Genomic DNA, 20,819 nt, shown 5'->3' with positions numbered 1-20,819 from the left:
ATGCATTCTGGAATCCACACTCCATCTTTTCCTGCCCAAACTGAGACATCTTCCCAACCAAAAAAAAAAAAAAAAAAAATATATATATATATATATATATATATATATATATATATATATATATATATATATATAAATACAGTAAAAGCTACATTAATAAAACTCCTTCTTCTTTAGACAGGATGTTCTCTGTATCTGATACTACTTAAAATATGCAAAATGCACATTAGAAACTACTTTCTGTAGCCTGTCCACTCGAGAGAATCAACTTGGCTCCTAATGAAGATGGGATGTATTTCCACCTGCCCTGAATGGCTTCCAGCTACAGGAAGGAAAAGAATGAGATCTGTCCGGCCTGGAAGAGAAGCCGGCACTGAATAGTATTGAGGAAGGAAGGAAGAGGGCGGGGAGTGGGGAGGGAGAGGAAGGGGAGGGACTGAACAGATGGGGGCGGGGCGGCAGCCAGGCTCAGAATGCCCAGCCACCAAGAAGGCGCCTCTTCACAGTGAAGTCCTGGACACCTCCAGTCCTGAATGCGTCCCCCAGCAGAGGGCCAGGACACCACCGCAAAGAATTGGAGCTTCTTTTTTTTTTTTCTCTTTTTCATAAAGAGTAACAGTAGCATCTGCCAAGACGTGTCCTTGACCCACCGTCTATCTTTCCCCTCCCCATCTGCAGCTCTCCTCCTATCTATCATGAAAACAAACCCGCGGCTCCCCAGGCTCTTCCAGGAACCATCCTTCATTCACCAACAGCAACAAAGACATTTATGAGGCTTGTCGACATGTGGCCCTCCGCTAGACATTGTCCAAACGGAGTTAACAGACTCCGACTTTGAGAAGCCTCCCAAAGAGATTAGCGTTTGGTTTTTATAAATTTGACCACCAGAAAAACTCAGGGTGCATGCCCTGTTAACAGCAGGTCTGTGGCTTTGGGGACAAAGCGCAGCACATGTTATAAGCTCCTATAAATCAAAGAGTCCTCTCAGGCACCGTCAGCCGGTGGGCCAGGCAGGGATCTCCAAACAGCCCCTTCTGAGGAATGTCCCCCTCTTGCTCCTGTAATGCATGGAAGCTGCTTTTGTCCCTGAGATAGTGGGGCCCCATTTAGGACACTGCCGACCAGAGCTCCCCGAATACCCGATCCATGTCACTGACACACAGCAAGCGATGATAATCCAGGACAGTTTCGCCCTACGTGCACATCACTTCTTCCAAGGGACGGTCCAGGTACAAAAGAGAGCACACTGAAAAACAGAGATGGGGCGCTCTGATTTTTGCTTTTCAAGAGTAGCGGGGAGGCGGTGGGGGTCATCTTTCAGGAATATATAAAAAGTTAATTTTTCCTTAAGACACATCTCTTCACATTTTGAAATACAATAAGGTCTGAATTATTATAACCCAGAAAATAAAAATATCTGGGATTTTCTTGTAGGGAAGTTCAAATGGTGGAAGAGCATTTGAAATCTTCAGTCTTCCTGAAGATCAGAAGGACTTTCAGAATAATGCATTTTTCCCCTCAACAAAGGGCATCTGCAAGGCTTAATCTGCTGAAAAGAATCATTCTGACAGTCTTAATGTATTCTTTTCAGGAAAGGCCTGTTCAGAGAATTCCATAGGAAAAAAAAAAAGAAAAACCAGTACCTCAGGACGGCACCAATCTAAAACCATTATGGCCCTTTATAAATAGAAGAGGCCAAAGTGTTTTCAATATATTCCAGATATTAGATCAGGCTAGGAAATAGGAGTGATAATCCTGAATATTATTTATTTTTCACCTTCCCTTGGTGGAGTGATATTAAAACAAATTCTTGAATGATTTGCCAATCTTTCAAAGAACATCTCCCAAGAAAGAAAGCCACTTTCAGAATGCTGCTGTCAGACAAAAAAATATCCTTAAGGTAGGAAACACTAAACTGCATGCACCTCGCAATGGAGAACACTAACCTCAAGAATAAGAATAATTACAGCGTGGTGTGGACACAAGGCAGCCTGCGGGGCGGGGTGGGGGCGCAGTCAGACTGTTTTGTAAACATTTTCCCAAAGGGGCTAATCCTGCAGGAGAATTAGCTATAAGGAATGACTCTTCTCAGGCCACTGGTCAGCTGGAGTGAAAGACCCAGGTGTAAATCCTTGATTCTGGCCTGCTAATTGAACCGACCCGTGCATTATTAACTGGGAGGATTCTATCTCAGGGCCCATCTGGAGGAAACGCAGACTGGTTCTTCCCTTCAGTTCTGGCTTTCCTCTTTCCCTCTGTTTCCCAGAAGAACAAAGGTCCTCCCAGGCCTGGAATCCTCCCTCCTGCCGCTTCCGGCAAAATACAGAGAATGCAGCTTCCTCAAGCACTGGCTTCCAGGGCCCTTCTCCAGGACGGGAAGCAGGATGGTCCCTACTGTCCCGCAGAACATTCCAGGTCTCTGTCACACCTCGGGCTCTTCCCCACCCCGCGCATGGTCCTGAAACACACACCCCCAGCCCGCAGCTCCCGCGCCATGTTTGTTCACGCCTAACTGCCTGCTCCTGGAAGTCGCTGGTTTCTGCCTGGATTCCCTGGACACAGACTCAGTGACCAAGATGCCGCAAGTGGAAAAGAACCTTGGCGCCTCCTGGGTCTGACCCTGCCACCCCAGCTGGCCCTCCAGACGTCCGTCTTCTCTTGAGTGCCTCCGGGGAAGCAGGACGCGCTCCTCTGAAAAGCAGAGCTGTTGAGCAGTTTAATGGTCAGAAAGCTCTGTTTGATCTGGAGTCTTACATGGTGACTCAACAGGCCCGATTCTGTGTCTTAGGTTGGTCTACCATGATTTTTTTCTATTAAAAAAAAAAAAAAAAAAAAAGTTGGACTGGGGTTGTGGCTCAGTGGGAGAGCGCTTGCTTGCCTGGCATGTGTGAGGCCCTGGGTTCGATCCTCAGCACCACATATAGATTAAAAAATAAAGGAAAAAACCCATTGGCAACTAAAAATATATATATTTTTTTTTTTAAAAATGTCTTTTCAAGGTTTAAAAATATCTATCATGTTTGTCCTTGGTCCTCTCTTCTGGAAGCTCACACACCAAGACTTCTCAATGACTCCTCTTGGGAACCCTGCTTTTAGACCCCTCACCTTCTGAATAAATCTGAGTGCTACCTAATTATTATTCATGTCATGTACACAAAGAAAAAAAATAATGAAATTTGTATATTCTATTGGAGAAACAGATCAGAGTTTGCGGCAGGGCTGACCAACCTGGGGACTCCATACCCAGGACCCAGCCTAGGGTGGCCGGGATGGATGCAGCGACCCTATAGTCACGCACAGTCCCTGAATGAGAAGCTTCCTGCAGATTTTCTTGGTTCCCCTCTTCAAACCTGCAACCCAAGAGTGAACACTTTCTGCAAGGACCATCTAGGTCCAGTTTACTCCATCAATCCTTCCCATAACCACTAAAGCCCAGGTTTATTTTTCTTCTTCTTGACAACAAAGCACATAATATCTGCTTGAGCTGAATTTGACATGTGACATCATGACATTCTACCATAGATGTTTAAGATTTTCTTCAATTTATTTATGTGTACCTGACTCCCTTTCCATAAAGGGCTACAACTCTGTCTGGGGCTATGTTTTCTTTATTATTATTATCATTCTCCTTAAGAGAACACAGTGAGACTGAACACACAGTAGGGCCACCATCCAGATTAAGACACAAACCTCACCTGAAGGGGAAGTTTATGGCTGTGTTTATTCACACCGAGTCTAAACAATACCATTGGCTTTCAGACAGAAAACTTTGTACAGATAAACTCTGAGTCAGAGCCAGATTGGAAAGGAGGCCTTGGGACGCCTTCCCCTGTGGGTTATGAGGACCAGACCCTCGATGCTCGAGTTATAAACACTATTAAATGACGCTGCACAGATTTATTTAAAGCAATGTTTGCTTTCAGATTAGACTTTAGCCTTCCACAAATTTCCCATCAGAATACAGTAAGAGTGGAGAGGCTTTTTTGTTTTTTTGTTTTAATTTCAGCATTATTTCCAAGTATGAGACTCAAACTGCGTTGGTGAAAACAAGCACTAGCTGTGATTCAGCCTCAGGGGAAGGTCAAGACTCTTGGATGCCCCAATCCTCCTCTTCTAGGGCTGAAATGCCTGGGAATTCGGTGAATTTACATATTCTCCCTTGACCACAAGCTGTCACAGGGCGCTGGCCAAACTTCTGTCTCACTGCCCCGGATTCAAGCTGATTTATCTCTGCACCACTCGGCTCAGAGTTCACCTCCAGACAGTGACAGAGAGCCTGAAGGTGACAACCTCCTGCAGAAAAAGCAGCCTTTCCTCTGCTGGAGGTGGGCCCTTCCTCTTTCTCCCCCTCTCCCTCCTCTCCGGGTGCGAGTCTGTAAATTTGAAATTCCTTAGACCAAGGAAAAGTCACCATGGGCCCCTCTGGACTCAGTGCAGTTCTAAGTGAGCTGTGAGAACTTGGACACTCTACAGATCCTGGAAGAATGAAAAATGAGCAGAGAGAAGGAAGTTGGATACAGGCGGAGAAGGCGATCCCTGGGAGGGGAGAGGCCAAGAGGAGGAAATATTAGGACAGGGTGCGTCGCACAAACTGCAGTGGCGTACACTACTGCTGGAAGTCAAGGTGGGCTCCTCCATTAACATTCGAAAGCTGAGCAGCTTAATAGAACTCAATTTCATGCAGACAACGTCTTGTGGCAAAGGGCAGGCCCAGGACTTCAGGGCTGCCTCCATTTACCCTAACCAAGAGCAAGACTCTGCCCGGCCTGTCTGTGCCAGGTGGCTGGAGTCAGACAGGTGATCACATGCAGCAGGTAAGTGATAATGAAAAAAATAATTCACAAAATTATCATCATCACAAAACAGACAAAGTCTACCCAAGTCCACCCTTCCTACCTTTGGGAAAATCAAACAGGAAAGAGGGATAACTCTGGGGAGGCCCCCCAACAGGGACACAGCAGGCCTGGGGCACATTCTCCAAGCAGATCTCCTGAGAAATAAATTCCAACTCTGGTTCTCACCCTGGAACAAGCACTTTCACCTAGAGTTATTCTGTTCACTAGAAGCCTATATTATCAGAGACCCACTGGGCCAGGGTTTGGCCAGAACCAGGAGAGCCATCCATTTTAATTCCATAGCAGCGCCTTTAACAGTGTTAAGGGTGGGTGGCATGGGGACAAGGAAACTATGTAACTCTCCTTAAAATAAACAAGCAACTGGTAAAGGAAAAACTCCACTCTAAAATTCTATTAATAAGCATCTTTAAAAAACAAATGAGGTTGGGGATGTAGCTCCCTGGTAGAGCATTTGCCTAGCATGCAGGAGGCCCTGGGTTTGAGTCTTAGGACTGAAAATAAATAAATAAATAAATATAAGTAAATCAAATAAATGATTGGAAAGGATTGAAAATGATGTCAGATTAATCCATAATAATGTGCTGGGCACTTAGTAGGTGCTTCATAGATCATCATTGGACAAATGACGGAATTCTTAAGCACACCAGAAATTAACTAGACAAAAACAATAAATTGAAGGTGGCCTTTTTCTGTGTAAGGAATGCAGGAAAGAGAAGTCAGAATGGTATTGCTGCATAAACCTCCCACAAAACCATGATGGGAAGAGTGCAAAACAAAACCATCTGATGAGGTGCAATATTTATGCCATTTCTCTCTTGAATGAACCGAGTCTTCCCCAGGAAATGAACCTGGCTCAGAAAGACAATAGGACATTGTGGGAACTGGGCCAAAATCAGGGGGAAGCCTCACCATGACAGGGAGTTCTGGGCTTCCTGCAGGTGGAGGTAAGTGCCCTAAGACAGTCTTGGAAGTGCTTTTAGCCACCCCGCCTTAGTCTACCACGCGGTCCACGGAGAACTGTACCAAGTGCACATAATTCTCAAATTTTCTCCCCTCCCACTGGATCCGAGCTAGCTCCACCTTCCTCTCTTTCCACAGTTTGTCTGGGCTGACGATTGCCTGGGGGCATGGTGTAAAATTCTCCTTCTCTTCAGGAGGCTTCCTATTTTACAAGTTTATTTTAGTGCTGATATTCTACACTTCAAAATAAGCCCTTCGGTTTTAAATTACTTAGCTACAAATCCCGGGAAAACATCCAAGTTCAGGTAGGTACTTTATAGTTTTCTCCAGTTCCTCTACTTAAGAGAAATTAAACTTTTATCTTCCCACTGACCCACTTTCCTTCCTTTTGAAAGGAATAGGAGTCACGCCCTACAAGGTCGCACATTGCCCGCCAATGCTGTCACACCAACCCCAGCCAGGTGGACTCAGAGCGAAGGAGCTGTAAGCTTTGAACAAAAAGCGTCCTCTCCCACTGCGTAATTCCCGAGCTGAGAGGAAGTCTGCGTCTGGAGGAGGCTTTATTTCTTAGATTACAAAAGGGACTGACTTTTCATAAACTCCTAACTGGATGATACACACTACATTTTCTTCTTGGCAATTTGATTTTCTAATAAATCTATTTTGTTACTACAGTTCTCACTCATCTTAGAGACCAAAATATATATATATATACACATTATTCTCATTGCACAAAACATTAATCTTCCAATTATTTTATATAATGATGCTTATGTAAAGTTGAACAGATAAGTTTGAAATTTCTCATCCAGATCAATATTATCTTTAAGAATCAAACCTTCCTACAATCATGCACCACACCACAGCTTCCAGTCCAGGACAGACCATGCATACAGTGGTGGCTATACCATGTGGCCCAGGTGCGTGGCAGGCTACAGACCTGACTTTGCGTAACTACATCCATGAGGTTCACATGACAGAATCGCCCAAGGATGTGTTTCACACAGCCTCTCACATCATTATGCCACACTTGACTATAAGTAGGCAGACCTAGAGGTCAAGGTCATTGGTTGCTGGAAGAAAACCAAGGCTGAGGTCTTGGAAGCGAGGAAGAGTGGCTCCGGTCTACTGGCCATGATACTTCCTAAATAAAAGATGCCCAGGTGGGCAGCTTCCTCTGCTCCCTGGACACCACCACACCTGCAGGGTGCTCTGGAATGCAAGCAGCAGGGAAGTGGTCCTGGACCAGGGAGCACACTCAGTGCTGAAGGCACACAGGACAGAGGCAACGGATGCCAGTTTCCTCCGTGAGTATCCACAAGGGTGACCGCAAGCCCCAGCTGCCTCAGCCTTCATACAGCCACTGTACAGCCTCTCTGGTCACGGCTTTATGTGATGCTCACTTCAGATGTTCAATGTGAACAATGTCCCATTTTACCTCATTTGCAAACCCAAGACCCCTTTGTGAGCTTGTGGAATGCTTTAAATAAATCAAACACTAAATGCCTTCTCTAAGTTTAATTTAGTTATGAGAACTGATCAGTTTTGCTGCTTTATTTATTCATTCATTTATTTGTTTGGTCCTAGGGATTGAACCTGGGGTACTTTAACACTGAGCCACATCCTCAGTTTCTTTTTGTTTGTTTGTTTGTTTTTGAGACAGGGTCTTGCTAAGTTGCTGAGGCTGGCCTCAGACTGCCTCAGCCTCCCAGGCTACTGGGATTACAGGCGTGTGCCACCGTGCCTGGCTCAGTCTTGCTACACTTTTTAAAGGAAACTCCTTAAACAGATGATGAAACATCCACCACGTTCCACCAAATACTATGCCTAAGAATGAGGAGGAGCCAGATGATCACAGATCATGGACATGTGGGATCCGGCAAGCAGCAGGAAGACAGGGTACTCAGCACACGGGCACCAGTGTGGTTGAATAAGTCAGTGTCTACACAATCGAGAAAGGATGTTCTAACAGAAGGACACAGACAACAATCTATTGTCCGTGATGGCAGAAAGAATTGAGGGGCGCATCACACCATCCCCTTATCTGCCAAGCAAACCCAAGCAGCTATCAGAAGAACTAAAAAATACGGTCCCTTTTGTTCATGGAAATGCCTCCTTTCCATACTAGAGCGCTCGTCCTCTCAAGCTGCCTTACCCAGTCTGTTAGCAGGCGTGGACCCCTGAAAGAGCAACCAGATTGAGTGAATAATGAATGAGTAGCCAATGTTGTGAACAATGGATTAATAAACTGAATAACTGGCTTTTGTGTGACTGATTTGGATTTTTGGAACTGGCCAATAGCACAAGAAATGATTTATGGCTACAAAACACACTGCAACCCTTCGAAGCAAGTTCGACCTGCTTAACAGGTATGAGTCCATTTCCTTAAAATTGGTAAAAGATTCTCCCCCGTTTTTAACTTTACTATTGATTAAAAACATAAAAATATAAGAGATTTTCCTTTTTTTGTTCCCTACCCACCCCTGCCATGTACACAATGTAACTCTTGAACAACCTTCCCATGTAAAATAATTTTCAAAACTCATGCATTTATTCTGAGTAGCATATTCAAGAAAGAACCAACCCGAATTTAGGCATTTCTTTCTAGGGATTTAAAAGAGTCTGGGTCCCCGAGCCCAGGGGAATCCAAAACTCAAGAGTTTCAGGTCATTTCTAGGGCAGACTTGAAAGTAATTCTGAGGACAAAAGAAAACAAATAACCTGTGCACCAGTTGCTCCAGGTTGGGATTAGGATGGAAGGGACGACTTAGTTCTGGCGTCACCAATCAGAACTTGCAGCACATCTAACAAGATAGAACGTCCCAGAAGTAGCTAAAGAGTTTCCTTTCAATAGAGGTACTGGCTGTGAACAAATAAAATATTTACAGGAACTTAAAAATGCATATTTGCTCTTATTTTTGTTCTCTCAGTAGACAACAATTTAGAGACACTTGGTCTTCATTATTAGAACAATAACCACCCATCTGAACAGCTAAAATGCAACCCTTTGCCAATATTTAGTGAATAAATTATGCTGGAATGCTTTATACTAGAATTATGCCAGCATTGGTTGATCATCTCTTCCCTATTCTCTTTTTACTAAAAATATATATAATTTTGCTGGGTGCAGTGGCGCACGCCTGTAATCCAAGTGACTAAGAAGGCCTGAGGCAGGAGGATTGTAAGTGTAGGTCAGCCTTAGCAACTTAGCAAGGCCCTTCTCAAAATAAAATAAAATAAAAAGGGTTTGGAATAGAGCTCAGGGTTAGAGCACCCCTGGTTTTAATCCCCAGCACTGCCAAAATTAAAAATAAAACTTTACCTAGGAAAAAAGTCTTTGTCCTCCTGTTTCCCACTGAAGATAATCAATCCTCAAACAAGCTCTTTTTCATACTGAACCATGCTCTGCCAGAAGCCACACCTGGGGTACTTCTAGCTATTCCAAGTCCTACACATCTTTGGAAGATGGGTTCAAGTCATGCTTCACTAGCTAACTGTGCCCCCTCACCCTGAGCACCTGTGTGAAGAACCCCTACTGTAAGCTATTACTTCAACAATCAACCATGAACTTTGTCATCCCCAACATCAGTGCTTCAAATATCCAGCAAGTGTCTCCCCGTTTGAGGCCAGGTTTGAGTTCCAGGTTCCCAGAAGGACAGCTATGACTTGCTTTTTATTTTTTTCTCCTTATCATATACCAGAAACTCAGCCCAAACTTCTAGAATGGACAAGTGAATGAAACATACAAATGACTGCACACCACACCATTGAAAGTGAGCTTTGGCATTAACCACACACATGCTCAGGTGACTTTTCCGCAGATGTTCCAAAGCCCCCTTGAATTATCCAGCTCATTAAAATAAACCATGAGTGCAGGGTTAAAATAGCAACACACAAGTGCACTCACAGGCTGCATTCATAATATGGTCTATTTAGAACTATCACGATCGAATAAAATCTAGTAATTTTAATATTATAAAACAGGGCTTTGGCTTTGTGAATTGTAGAGTTCCACAGTTGGAAATAATAGGGCCCAGCAGATGGGGAGCTGTTTTGGTTACCTTGGCTTGCACGGGGCTACTGTAATCCAAAGCATCCCAACAGGTGGCTACTCAGTGTTTCCAGGTACACTTCCATATTTACCCCCTTGGTTACCTACACTGGCTGGATAGAGTCAGGGTGGCCAGAGCTGGAGGGAATCCCTGGGCCAGCCATCTTTGGCCACTAGCAACCTTATCCATTCACCCTTGCAAGTGTCCCCTACAAACATTTGACGTGTGCCATAATGTGGAAAAGCATGAGAAGTAGCCAGAACGACTCTCCCACTTTGCAGCTGGATCAGTGAGCACCAGTACCCTCCTCCCCCAGGCACAGATGGTCAAAGTCATCAAAGCCTGCTGTAATATAAAACCAAAAAAAAAAAAAAAATCAACCAACAGATACACTCCGAGAGAGAGAAAGAGAGCTAATGGGCTTAAAACTGGAGAGTATTCTGCACGTCCAGTTTATTTATTGTGGAGAAAATAAGTATTATTATAGCTGATCTCAGAGTTGCTTTTTGGGGAGGAGCTGACATTATTTAGGAAAATATCTTTATGAGCCTCTTGAGGGCAAGGGGAGGCAGGAGAGAAAGCCAACAAACTCTGTGGCTAAACCTCTCTGCAAAATGGTACGGAAATTCGAGAACAAAGGAGCGAGAGGGAGAAATAAAGAGGACAGAGGGAAAACCCAGGCAATTAGCAAAGCCAAGTCTAGGAGAAAAGACAGACTTAAGACCAAGACACAGGGACGTTCAGGCTGCAGCTGTCAATCAGCGGGGTCACTGTGGTCCTAAGGCCCTCGCTCTGGCCAAACCTCTGCAAAATCCATGTTGTGTGATTTGATTTGATTCTGTGAAAACCATGAGAAGGAGGCGACGGTTTATGTTTAAACAGAGAAGAAGACAACGAAGAAGGCCCAGAGGGCAGGAGGCGACAGGTTTCACAGGCGACGGAGGCAAGGCAACAGGTAGCCAGAAGACTACTGGACAGTCAATGACCTCTTGACAGGAGTGGGGAAGAAGCAGGCTTGCGCCTTCCAGAAACCTATGAAAGGATGATATGAGGAAACCTCGTCTGCAGCTCCATCCTGGCCTGCAGGGCGCCAGACACAGAGGGTGTCCATGTGCGTGTGTGAGAGACACTCCTGCCGTGACCATGGGTGGCACATCGCAAAGATAAGGATGGATTTCACTCCACCCAACCTTTTCAGCAGCCCCCCTGAGATTCTCAAATTGAAACCCTCAAGGCCAGATGTGACTTTTTTTATGTGTTTGCTGTAAAGTCACACATCACCCAGGCCCCGACCCAGACACTGCATTTTATTTAAAGAAAGAAACAGGGACAAGGGGTGTAACACACTGGAAGAGGACCTGCTTAGCATGCACGAGGCCTAAGTCCAATGCCCAGCACCATTAAAAAATAATAATAATAAAATAAAAAACCAATAGGGTTTGCCTGTCCTCTGCCATAGCAACAAAGGTCTATGGTCTTCTGTGGGTAAAGACACAACGTGTTCATAAAATCATCAAGTTGACAGCAGAAGCTCTCCAACAGATAACGTATGCATCTGAACTTGCCATGGAGTGACGCATTTACTCTTAGTATCCTGCTCATTCTGAGATGCTCCCCGGGTCCTCAGTACGACGTGGCCTTGTGCTGTGACGTTGTGATGGGTGGCACGTGGAGGATAGCAGGGTGAGGACAGGGCCACGGTTTCCCATCTAATCCATGGTCCGGAGCTGCCACCCCGACACCCAGGGCTGCTGTTTTCTCAAACGTCCCGTGGAGCACAGCTATCCACAGACACCGGCTCTCCGACCAGCTCTGCTGTTCCAGGGGTCTGGACTCTACCGTCCAGGGCTTAAAAACCGGGGTACAAATCCATCAAGGTGCTTGCCACAACCGAACTATAGTGTTTGTGTAAAAGGAGAATTTTTTTAACTAGAGTCAGCTATTGTCTCATATTTTTAAAGATCTTTTGCAAAATTAGTCAATTATCTGATCCCACTAAATTCAACCACAGTTGATGGTGTCAAAAGCTGGCAATCAAAGAGTTAAAATCTCCACTTCTGTCCTTCATTATGTTTAAAGGACTGTTAGCAGGCAGACTTACTGCTCTCACAGAGCTATGAAACAATTCACTGTTCTAAGAACTCCTATTTCCTGACACAGCAGCTTATAATTGTGTTTTCACAGTGTTTAGTAAAAACATTCAGCTTGTTAAAAAATAAAAAAGACTCATAATATGAAATTTACTATTAAAAAAATCGACTAAGATTTATTTAGAACACATTTTTTCTCCCTAAAAAAAAAATCATTCTCCCACACATTTGGATAACACAAAGACAATTTTTAAAATACTGATATTTGAAAACTTCCCCCAAAGGAAAGAAGCCCAGTCTTTGTGGTAACATGTTCCTTCTCAGAGAAATATGTCACAGCTATATCACTGGATAAAATGATTCCATGGCTTTTCAATTTTAAAAAAAAGGTGTCTCATAAACCCAGTATTATACTAAATCTGGATCGTGCATTCAGACGAATGGAAGCCATCTTGAAAAGTAAAAGAAATCAATCACTTTTCTGCAGAAAAGAAAAGAATTCTAGAACACGGTGACTGGAAACAATAGCTATGGGCAGAAAAAGTGACAAGACACATCGCAGCTCATTAAAAATCCAGAGGATATTGGAAAAGGCACAGCTCATTAAAAATCCAGAGGATATTGGAAAAGGCACACCTCCACCCAACTGGCTGAAGGTCATTTAACAAATACAGCACAGAAATGGTGTTCTATGAAATCAAAAAAACTCTTCTGCCGTCTGTTTCTTAACCAAAGCAGGAGGAGGAATGAAGCCCATGCCCAACCCTTGACCAGAATTAAAAGAAACAGAAGGAAGGGAAGCAAGCTGCTGGTTAACGAGGCATGGATGGCACACAGCAGCAGTGCCAGGTGACCGACGGGCCACCAGGTGGTCAAGTCCACTGCCTTTCTGTTCACCTTGCCCCATCCTGCAGGGTTCGAGCTGCCAACACAGCTCCATGAAACCACAGACACTAAGAGTCACCAAGGACTGTAAAAGCTCCTCTGGCCGGGTCCTTCGTCTCCTGGCAGGTGCAGGTTGAGTCAAACATGTGAATCTGAACATGGACATGAACTCACAAGTGGAAGGTCCACAGCTGACCTCAGGTGCACTGGCAATACCATAGAAATGACCCGAAGGCTGTGTGGGTAAGTGTGCACGAAACAAATGAATTTCACACGGAGACTTGTCTCCCCCCCACCAAGATATCTTCTTATAGATAGGCCAGGCATTTCAGATAAGGGGTGCTCAGACTGTCCTGCTACTCCTCATTAGAAAACACGCAGGCGGAGCCTTCTCTGCCCTCCCCAGCCTGCAGGTGTCCCCCAACCGATGGCACCCGCTCACGGTCCATCCTCCTTCCTGATGCGCGTCCCAGGCTGACGAGATCCTTCCAGCACACAGAAGCTTGGTGTCCCCCACCCATCACGGGGCCACTATATCCAGGACACCGAGAGGAGTCATAAGCCACCTTCCACCCAGCGAGGATGGCGGGGAAACGGGTTTCATGGCGTGACACCGACAGACACGTACACCAAGAGGCACCACCAACACAAGCCAGGCAGCGCCCGCACGTGGGGAGGACCTGCGAGGCAGTGGTCAGTGCGCAGAGCTTCACTGAGGGAAGGACCCGGGGGATTTGCTGGGAGAACAAGGAAGGGCAATGGCGGGGGCTGCGGGGGACCCTGTGCAAGGGCAGAAGTGAAGAGAACCGGACTTCCTGTTCCCAAAGCCAGCCACAGGCCGCACACACATTGTGGTCATCCGTGTCCCCGGCACACTTAGAATAAGCCCTCGCCAGGCCTGTGAGGCCCCAGTGACCAGCCTGCACCCCCTCCCCATCCCAGGCGTCCACGTGACCTGCCTCGGGGCCTTTGCCCTGCGAGTCCCCACTGCAGACGCCCTGCCCCTGGAGCTCACAGGACAGACGACCGGCACCTCCCCAGCACCCACCTCCACCCTGCAGAGCATTATTCAATATTTTTCTTGGTAATTCCACTTTTTACTGAAAGCGGCACTGTTGCTTAGTGCAGTCTCCATCATTCACAGATTTTGTACTGCAGATGCACCTGCCTAGGACTGATCTCTGACCCCAACCTACATGCACAGTGCTCTTGCAAAACTTCACACACACTCGGAGCGATGACATGTTTTAGTCCCCCCCACCTACACATTCCCAGCAGAGATGGAACAGGAGGCAGCCTGGCCTTATTTCAGCTCTGTCACTGTCCTTCCTGTGGTCTGCCTAGTGATTTTTTTTTTTTTTTTAGTGCTGTTTTACATTTTGGTGCTTTTCGTTGGTGATTTCACTCTTTAAATGGCTCACATGTAGTGCCGAAGCTGTCTAATGTCCCTGAGTGCAGGAACATGGGTGGTCCTTACAGAGAAATACCTGTGTTAGATAAATTTTTAGGCCTTAGTTACAGTGCCACTGGCCACAAGTTCAATGGTAATGAATTGATGATATATTAAATTGATATATTAAATAAAACATGTATCTTAAATGTATATTAAAATATTGAATGTAAACCTTATTTTTAAAAATATATACATAAAACTAGACTATATATTGATGAGTAGACAAAATTCTTGCTGCCAAGATGAGTGTGGTGGTGATGCACACCTGTAATCCCCGAGATCTGGGAGACTGAGGCAGGAGGATCAAAAGTTCGAGGCCAGCCTCCTAAGCAACTTTATGAGACCTTGTCTCAAAATTTAAAAGAAAAATAATAAAAAGGACTGGGATGTGTCTCCGTGGTTAAGTGCCTCTGGGTTCACTCCCAGTACCAAAAACAAACTTGCAGCTAGAGTTTCAGAGAAATCCAAGCCTGGATTCCCTGAGGAGCAGTCTCACTAACTCCGTGTTCACAGGGACTTTATGCAACTATTAGAATAATGAAACTCCACTGCATTCATTTTCATTATCTGCGTGTTTAGAGATTTGCAAAGAAAGACCTTTTCCTGGATTTATCTATTTTGCTCCTGTGAACGCTGGTGGTAGCAGTGAGTAATAGAAATGGTTAAAAGTTCCATTTTTGCCCTTAGTTTTCAAATAAATGCTTGCGTGAGGATGAAGCGAGTTTACACAGCAATTTCATAATTGGTCATTCCCGGGGGGCAGACACTGCATCTGTCTTGTTCAGGGCTGGGGATCACCCGTATCTAGAACAAGGCCTGGCACAGCGATTCCTATTAAAAGTCTCATGAATGAGTGAAATATTCCATGACAGACGAAATCCTCTGACTCTCACTTCCCCTGCAAAACTATGTGCCAAGTCTCAGGTACTAAATTCTTGCTCTCCTTCAACTGGGTTGAATAAACATCTGAGGCAATTAGCTGTGTTAGGGTGGAGAGGTGAGGACTGACTTGCAAAAGCAGAGACGTGGGCTTCAGTTTTCACTCTGAATTGCTCTGTGTGTGAGTGTGTGTGTGTGTGTGTGTGTGTGTGTGTGTGTGTGTGTGTGTGGAGGGCACGCCCGACCTCTCTTAATCTGACTTTTCTTGTGTAGGGACTGGGGATAACCCTCCCCCACCCCCCGGCACAGGGCTGTGATAATGCTACCCAGTTCACAGAACCCTGCGTGGCCCTCAGTTCCTAACTGCCCTCTCCCCCAAGGAATTAGAAAAACACTGCAAACCCACAGCCACCTCTTTTATTCGCAAATGATTTCATATTGTAGCAAAATACAGATGGCGTAAAATTTACCATTCTGACCATTTCTAAGCGTCTGATCTTTCTTAAGTGAAGTCTCTGACGGGGGCTTGCATAAAGACAGACCTGAGACTTGACCTTCAACACACAATGAGATCGGCTATGACCCTGTAAACTTGGGTCTATGGTCCTTGACCCTTTTCCACCATCTCCGTCTCCCCAGCCCCCAAGGAAACAGGCACTGTTCTCAAACAGCCCGACCTTCTCATGCTGGAGAGGATCCTGCTCCTCTGTGAGTGGCTCTCCCTTTTATGTGACCTACCAGGCTGGCGGAGCTGGTGAGATGGCACTGAGCTCTTCAGGTTCTCCTACTTATCCATCCATGCTGAGGCAGCCGTGGATGGCGTCTAACACCCATTTAGGGGGTCTCACATGTTAAGATCCTTTCATGAAAGGCACAAGAACTATTCTGCACTACACTATCTACATCTGGCTCGAGAGGCACAGACCAGGAAGTGCACACTTACGGTATCGCACACCCCAAACAAAGCTCAGCCAGCAGCACACTGACTGCCACAGAAACGCTCAAGGAAAGCAAACAGCATTCTAGTGACCTCACACCACCCCATCTTATAAACACCAGGAAAGCTCTTTCCACACTGGGCTGCTGAAAGCAAGACTCAGGTCAGCTGATAAAGCTTTTCTTGTGTAATTTCAATTACATTTTCAAAAAACCAAAGTGAAGTTTGCTGAACCTGTAGAGAAATTAATCCAGGGGAGTTGAGCAGAGCCACTCCTTGTTTGCTGAAGCCGAGTGAGCAGGGCCTGGGCCTCCCGCATGGGGCACCCCGGGGGACAACAGGGGGATGGCAGGTCTGAGCTGCATCCACAGATGTTCTGACGGATGGATGGACGAAAAGACTGCCCGTCACTCCTCTCACCTCATCTTCAAAGGAAGGTATCACGTGCAAAGATTTAGGTTTTTCAAACATGTTAGGCTGGTTATGTGGCTTTTCAAGAACCGCCTTATTAGCAAACAGGGTCTCAGGCTGGAAGTATTTCAAACCCACCCTCCCAGACTCACCACCATAGAAGTCATGCCCACACTCATATTGTCAGGAACCCTGTATTCCAGTTATCCACGGCACATCTGGAGATTCCAGCCCAGGAAGGAATCCTCCGCTGTCTACGTGATAAAAACACGACTAACTGGATTAATGCGCTGGATTTTTGCTTCTGTGTACATAGTATTAAATGCATCAGGAGGTGGAGGAGACAGGGGATGGGAGGGAAGGAGGAGAAAATAAACAAGGAGATGGCAGACTTTGAACCCAACCATACGGAAAGCTGCAGGAAACGCGAATGACCTAAGCATTCCAGTTAAAATGGCAAACAAGACCAACCTACAGGGAACATCAGACTTCATCATGAAACTATGAATGCTCCTATTTGAACTCACCTATTTTAAATTAATCTTTGTCATGAAGCCGGGCACCATGGCCTGCACTGTAGTCCCAGCCACTCAGGAGGGTGAGAGAGGAGGATCCCTTGAGCCTGGGAGCTTAACACCAGCCTGGGCAATATACTGTACCCCCGTCTCAAAAAAAATAATAATAATGCTTGTTCTTCTAAAGTGTTTGTTGGGGCCAGATATGGTGGCGCATGCCTGTAATGTCAGTGGCTCAGGAGGCCAAGGCAGGAGGACTGCAAGTTCAAAGCCAGCCTCATCAACTAGTGAGGTCCCAAGCAACTTATTGAGACCCTGTCTCTAAATTTAAAATAAAAAGGGCTGGGGATGTGGCTCAGTGGCTAAGCACCCCTGGGTTCAATCCCTGGTGTGTCGGAGGGAAGAAATGTCTACAGAGCATATAAAATACTAAGACTAGAATAAAGAGTTTGTACAAAAAACAAAGTACAGAGGAAATAATGAAAGTGCAAATGTGTTTCACAGAAGAAAAACAAGTATATCAAATAAAATATGTAAAGATATTCAATCTCATTAATTACCCAGGAGTACAAATGAGAGCCTGAGAAACTCTATGCTTACCACAACACCAAAGGTAAATTAGCAAGGATATTAAATAATGGGAATATTTATTCACTATGCATGAACATTTGATCCAAGCACTTTGGAAAACAAGCCAGTATTGTTGAACAAAGGTGAATGTGTGCGTGTTCCACAACCCAGGCCTTCCACCTGGCCTGTACCCCAGAGATACACTCGCCCCCAGGACCAGGATCTACAAGTGTCCACCGCAGCAGCCTTTGAAGTGGTTCAAATTGCGAACAGCCTGACTTGGTTTATCTCCACTCCCAAGCAGACAGGCCCTAAGCTAATAGTGACCAGGAACGCTGGAGGGGAGTGGGAGGCAGCCATTCAGGGATGCACTATTAGGCCAACCCCGTGTGGTGGCTGGAGTGGCATCGCAGGGGAAGCCATGGCACTGCAGGGTCGAAGGGCCAGGCAGGCACACCCCAGGTCCCGGGAACCGCTGGGCAGAGCCACTCCCATGGGCACGTGCGGGCTTTTGCAATGTGCACTGGCAGCTCAGCTTTCTGCAGAGGGATGAGAGGGGCCCCCTCGGGTGCAGAAGCAGGGGACAGCAGCTGGAGCTGGACGGAGCACCAGGAAGGACCCAAGAGGCCTGGGCGAGGCTGCAGCCACTCTCTGGGACTGACGGAACGGGCGCTGATGGGAAGCACCTTCATACCAAGGAGCACTGGGTGGCGGTGACGGGGAGGCTCTAAGCTGCTCACCTCACAACACAGGTGATGGCCTCTAAAAGCCAGGAGAAACGGGCGATCCCGTGTAAAGTTTTAAAATGTACAAAATCCAACAGCCGTGAGTTAGGACACACAGGTACGATGAAGACAGAGAGCGAGAAAATGAGAAATGTAGAGTCAGGGTGAGGCGTTATGAGAAACGGACCCACAGACAGTGTCCGTCCTGACCCGAATAATTGTTTATTTCAAAAGAAATTTCAACAGGAAAAGTCGCAGGGTTGGGGGCAAAGTAAGGAGGCCTGATGGGAACATAAACCCACCGAACAGACGGAAGATGTGCAGACTCACCTCCCCAGCCTTTATCTCAGAAATTCATGTACCGTTTTCATGTAACCAATATTTCAAAAAAGCACAGGACTGAAATAAAGGTAGAACATATTCACATTCTGATGGGTGAGTGGAAGAAGGACGGATTTCCTATTCTGTACTTTCTACCAAAAACACACATTCCTTTTATATTAATAAGACCATTTAAAGTTAAATGCGGCCCCAGAACCTCCCCCTTCCTTCCCAATCCTAATTCTACCATCTTATACCCACAGCCAATCTAGAAAAGGAGGGAAATCAAAGTCCCTGGATTCCCTGTTGTGGCTATTAACTGAAACAGAGATCCTAGGTTTGCTAATTCAGAGGCACATTTACATTTGCCCACAGGCATCGAGGCCAAGAAAAAAAAAAGTAGGCCAATTCTAAAATAAATCATCTGGTGGGCAATTAAATACCTGATGAAAGTTGAAGGGAAGAGAGAATCAGAGCACCACAGGTTAAATCCTGTTCTAACCAATTGCCAGTGTTTCCACCCTCCCATGAAGGGACCTGAGCTGGATTTAGGTTACATAGAATATCACTGGAAACAACTCAAGTATTTAAACTATATTAAGAGACTCGCTGTGCTTACAACAATCGCAATAACAATTTCTTATTTTAAAAGACAGATTATAACGGAAAAGGGAAACAAACTGCCTGATCCACACAACTGCTGAATCTGAGAGAACTGAAGCTCTCTAAGGCTTGAAATAACCAACTTGCGTATTCATCAAATGTCTTGTATATTTTGTCAAACCATTAAGAACTAAAATCATTTCTGCTGCTCTCAGAAGTTACATGCACCACACGGTTGCTTCCACTATTTGAATGCAAATTTAAAATCAATACCAACCACCCTATCCATGCTAGGACAAAATAAATGCTTCTCAATTGTTGCAAAACTTCTCCTCACTACTAGAAGCGGGTGAATCTGTGATACCCTAAAATGTATTTGTGCATTCTATTAGCAGAATTGTGTTTTGATGATGCACTGGTTAGTACGTCCTCCTTCAGAACTCCAAAATCATTAAGGCTTATGCATTCATAATCTAAGAGGCCTCTTGAATAGGCCCGAGGGCCCCAGGAGTACTTAAAAGCTGGTTGGGGGGAAAAAGAAGTGCCTGCCCGAATAGCTTTTGTAAAGCAACGGAGCGTGAACCTCCTTTGTGAGCCCAGGGAGCTTGGACTGGAGAGGGCAGCCGTAAACTCCTGCTCACCCAGACAGCAATATCTGCCTCTGGGTTTCCAGCCTTGACCCCCCAACAACCCATTGCTTTTGCCCTGTTCTTTTAGGGTTGACTGTGTATAACAAAGGTTTTGCAGGAATGTCACATGCCCTACAGCATCTATTTCAATCCAAAGTTCTCTTAACGACCAAGCATGGGGACATCAAGCTTTGCACCGCAGTATCGGAGAGCAAAAAGAAAAAGAGAGGAAGGCCCCAAAACTGAGGTCCAACTGGGTGCACTTGGTAACTCTGTAGGAGCGGCAGAGTGCTGCTCTGCATCTTACAAATCTTACTTCAGAAAAACCCTGAAACCCACAAAGGCTGAAAGATGAAAACTTGGAGTCCATCACAAATATAACCCGTGTATTTCTTCTATTGAATTTGATTATATCTCTGTGTACGTATTGCTTTCCGTTTAATAAAAGAAAAACCTCTTCTGGTTTTCCAATAGGAAAAGCCACCCTCAAAGGAGCTGTCTAGTACCATGAGGTAGGATTGTCACCCAGGCGATTTCAAAGGGCCTTTCAAACCCCCCTCTGATAACTAATCTATTATCGGGCAACCCTTATGAGAAGTCTTTAAAGCATCCAAAAACAATCATTATCTTTAAACAGGATCCTAAAATCTAAAGTCCCTGGATAACATAGAGATTTTACTTTGGCCTCCCTCAGAATCTGCCTCAGAACTCCCTCCCAATCTCTCCAATTTAAAAAAAAAAATAGATTTATTTCAAGCAAAAGCTAATAGCAGAGGACACATTACAACAGATTCTGTAAACATTCACCTTGCAAAAAAAACGGGTTTAAAATAAAACCCGTCTTTGAATTTAGAAAAGAGGCCAAGACACAATAATACAAGGATGTAAAACGTAAATGAGGAAAAATCTTTACATCACCATTTACTTTTCCAT

Source organism: Callospermophilus lateralis, chromosome 6 (assembly GCF_048772815.1).
Source record: "Callospermophilus lateralis isolate mCalLat2 chromosome 6, mCalLat2.hap1, whole genome shotgun sequence".
Taxonomy (NCBI): Eukaryota; Metazoa; Chordata; class Mammalia; order Rodentia; family Sciuridae; genus Callospermophilus; species Callospermophilus lateralis.
The sequence above is the reverse complement of the archived record's forward strand: the minus strand, read 5'-3'. Positions refer to the sequence as shown.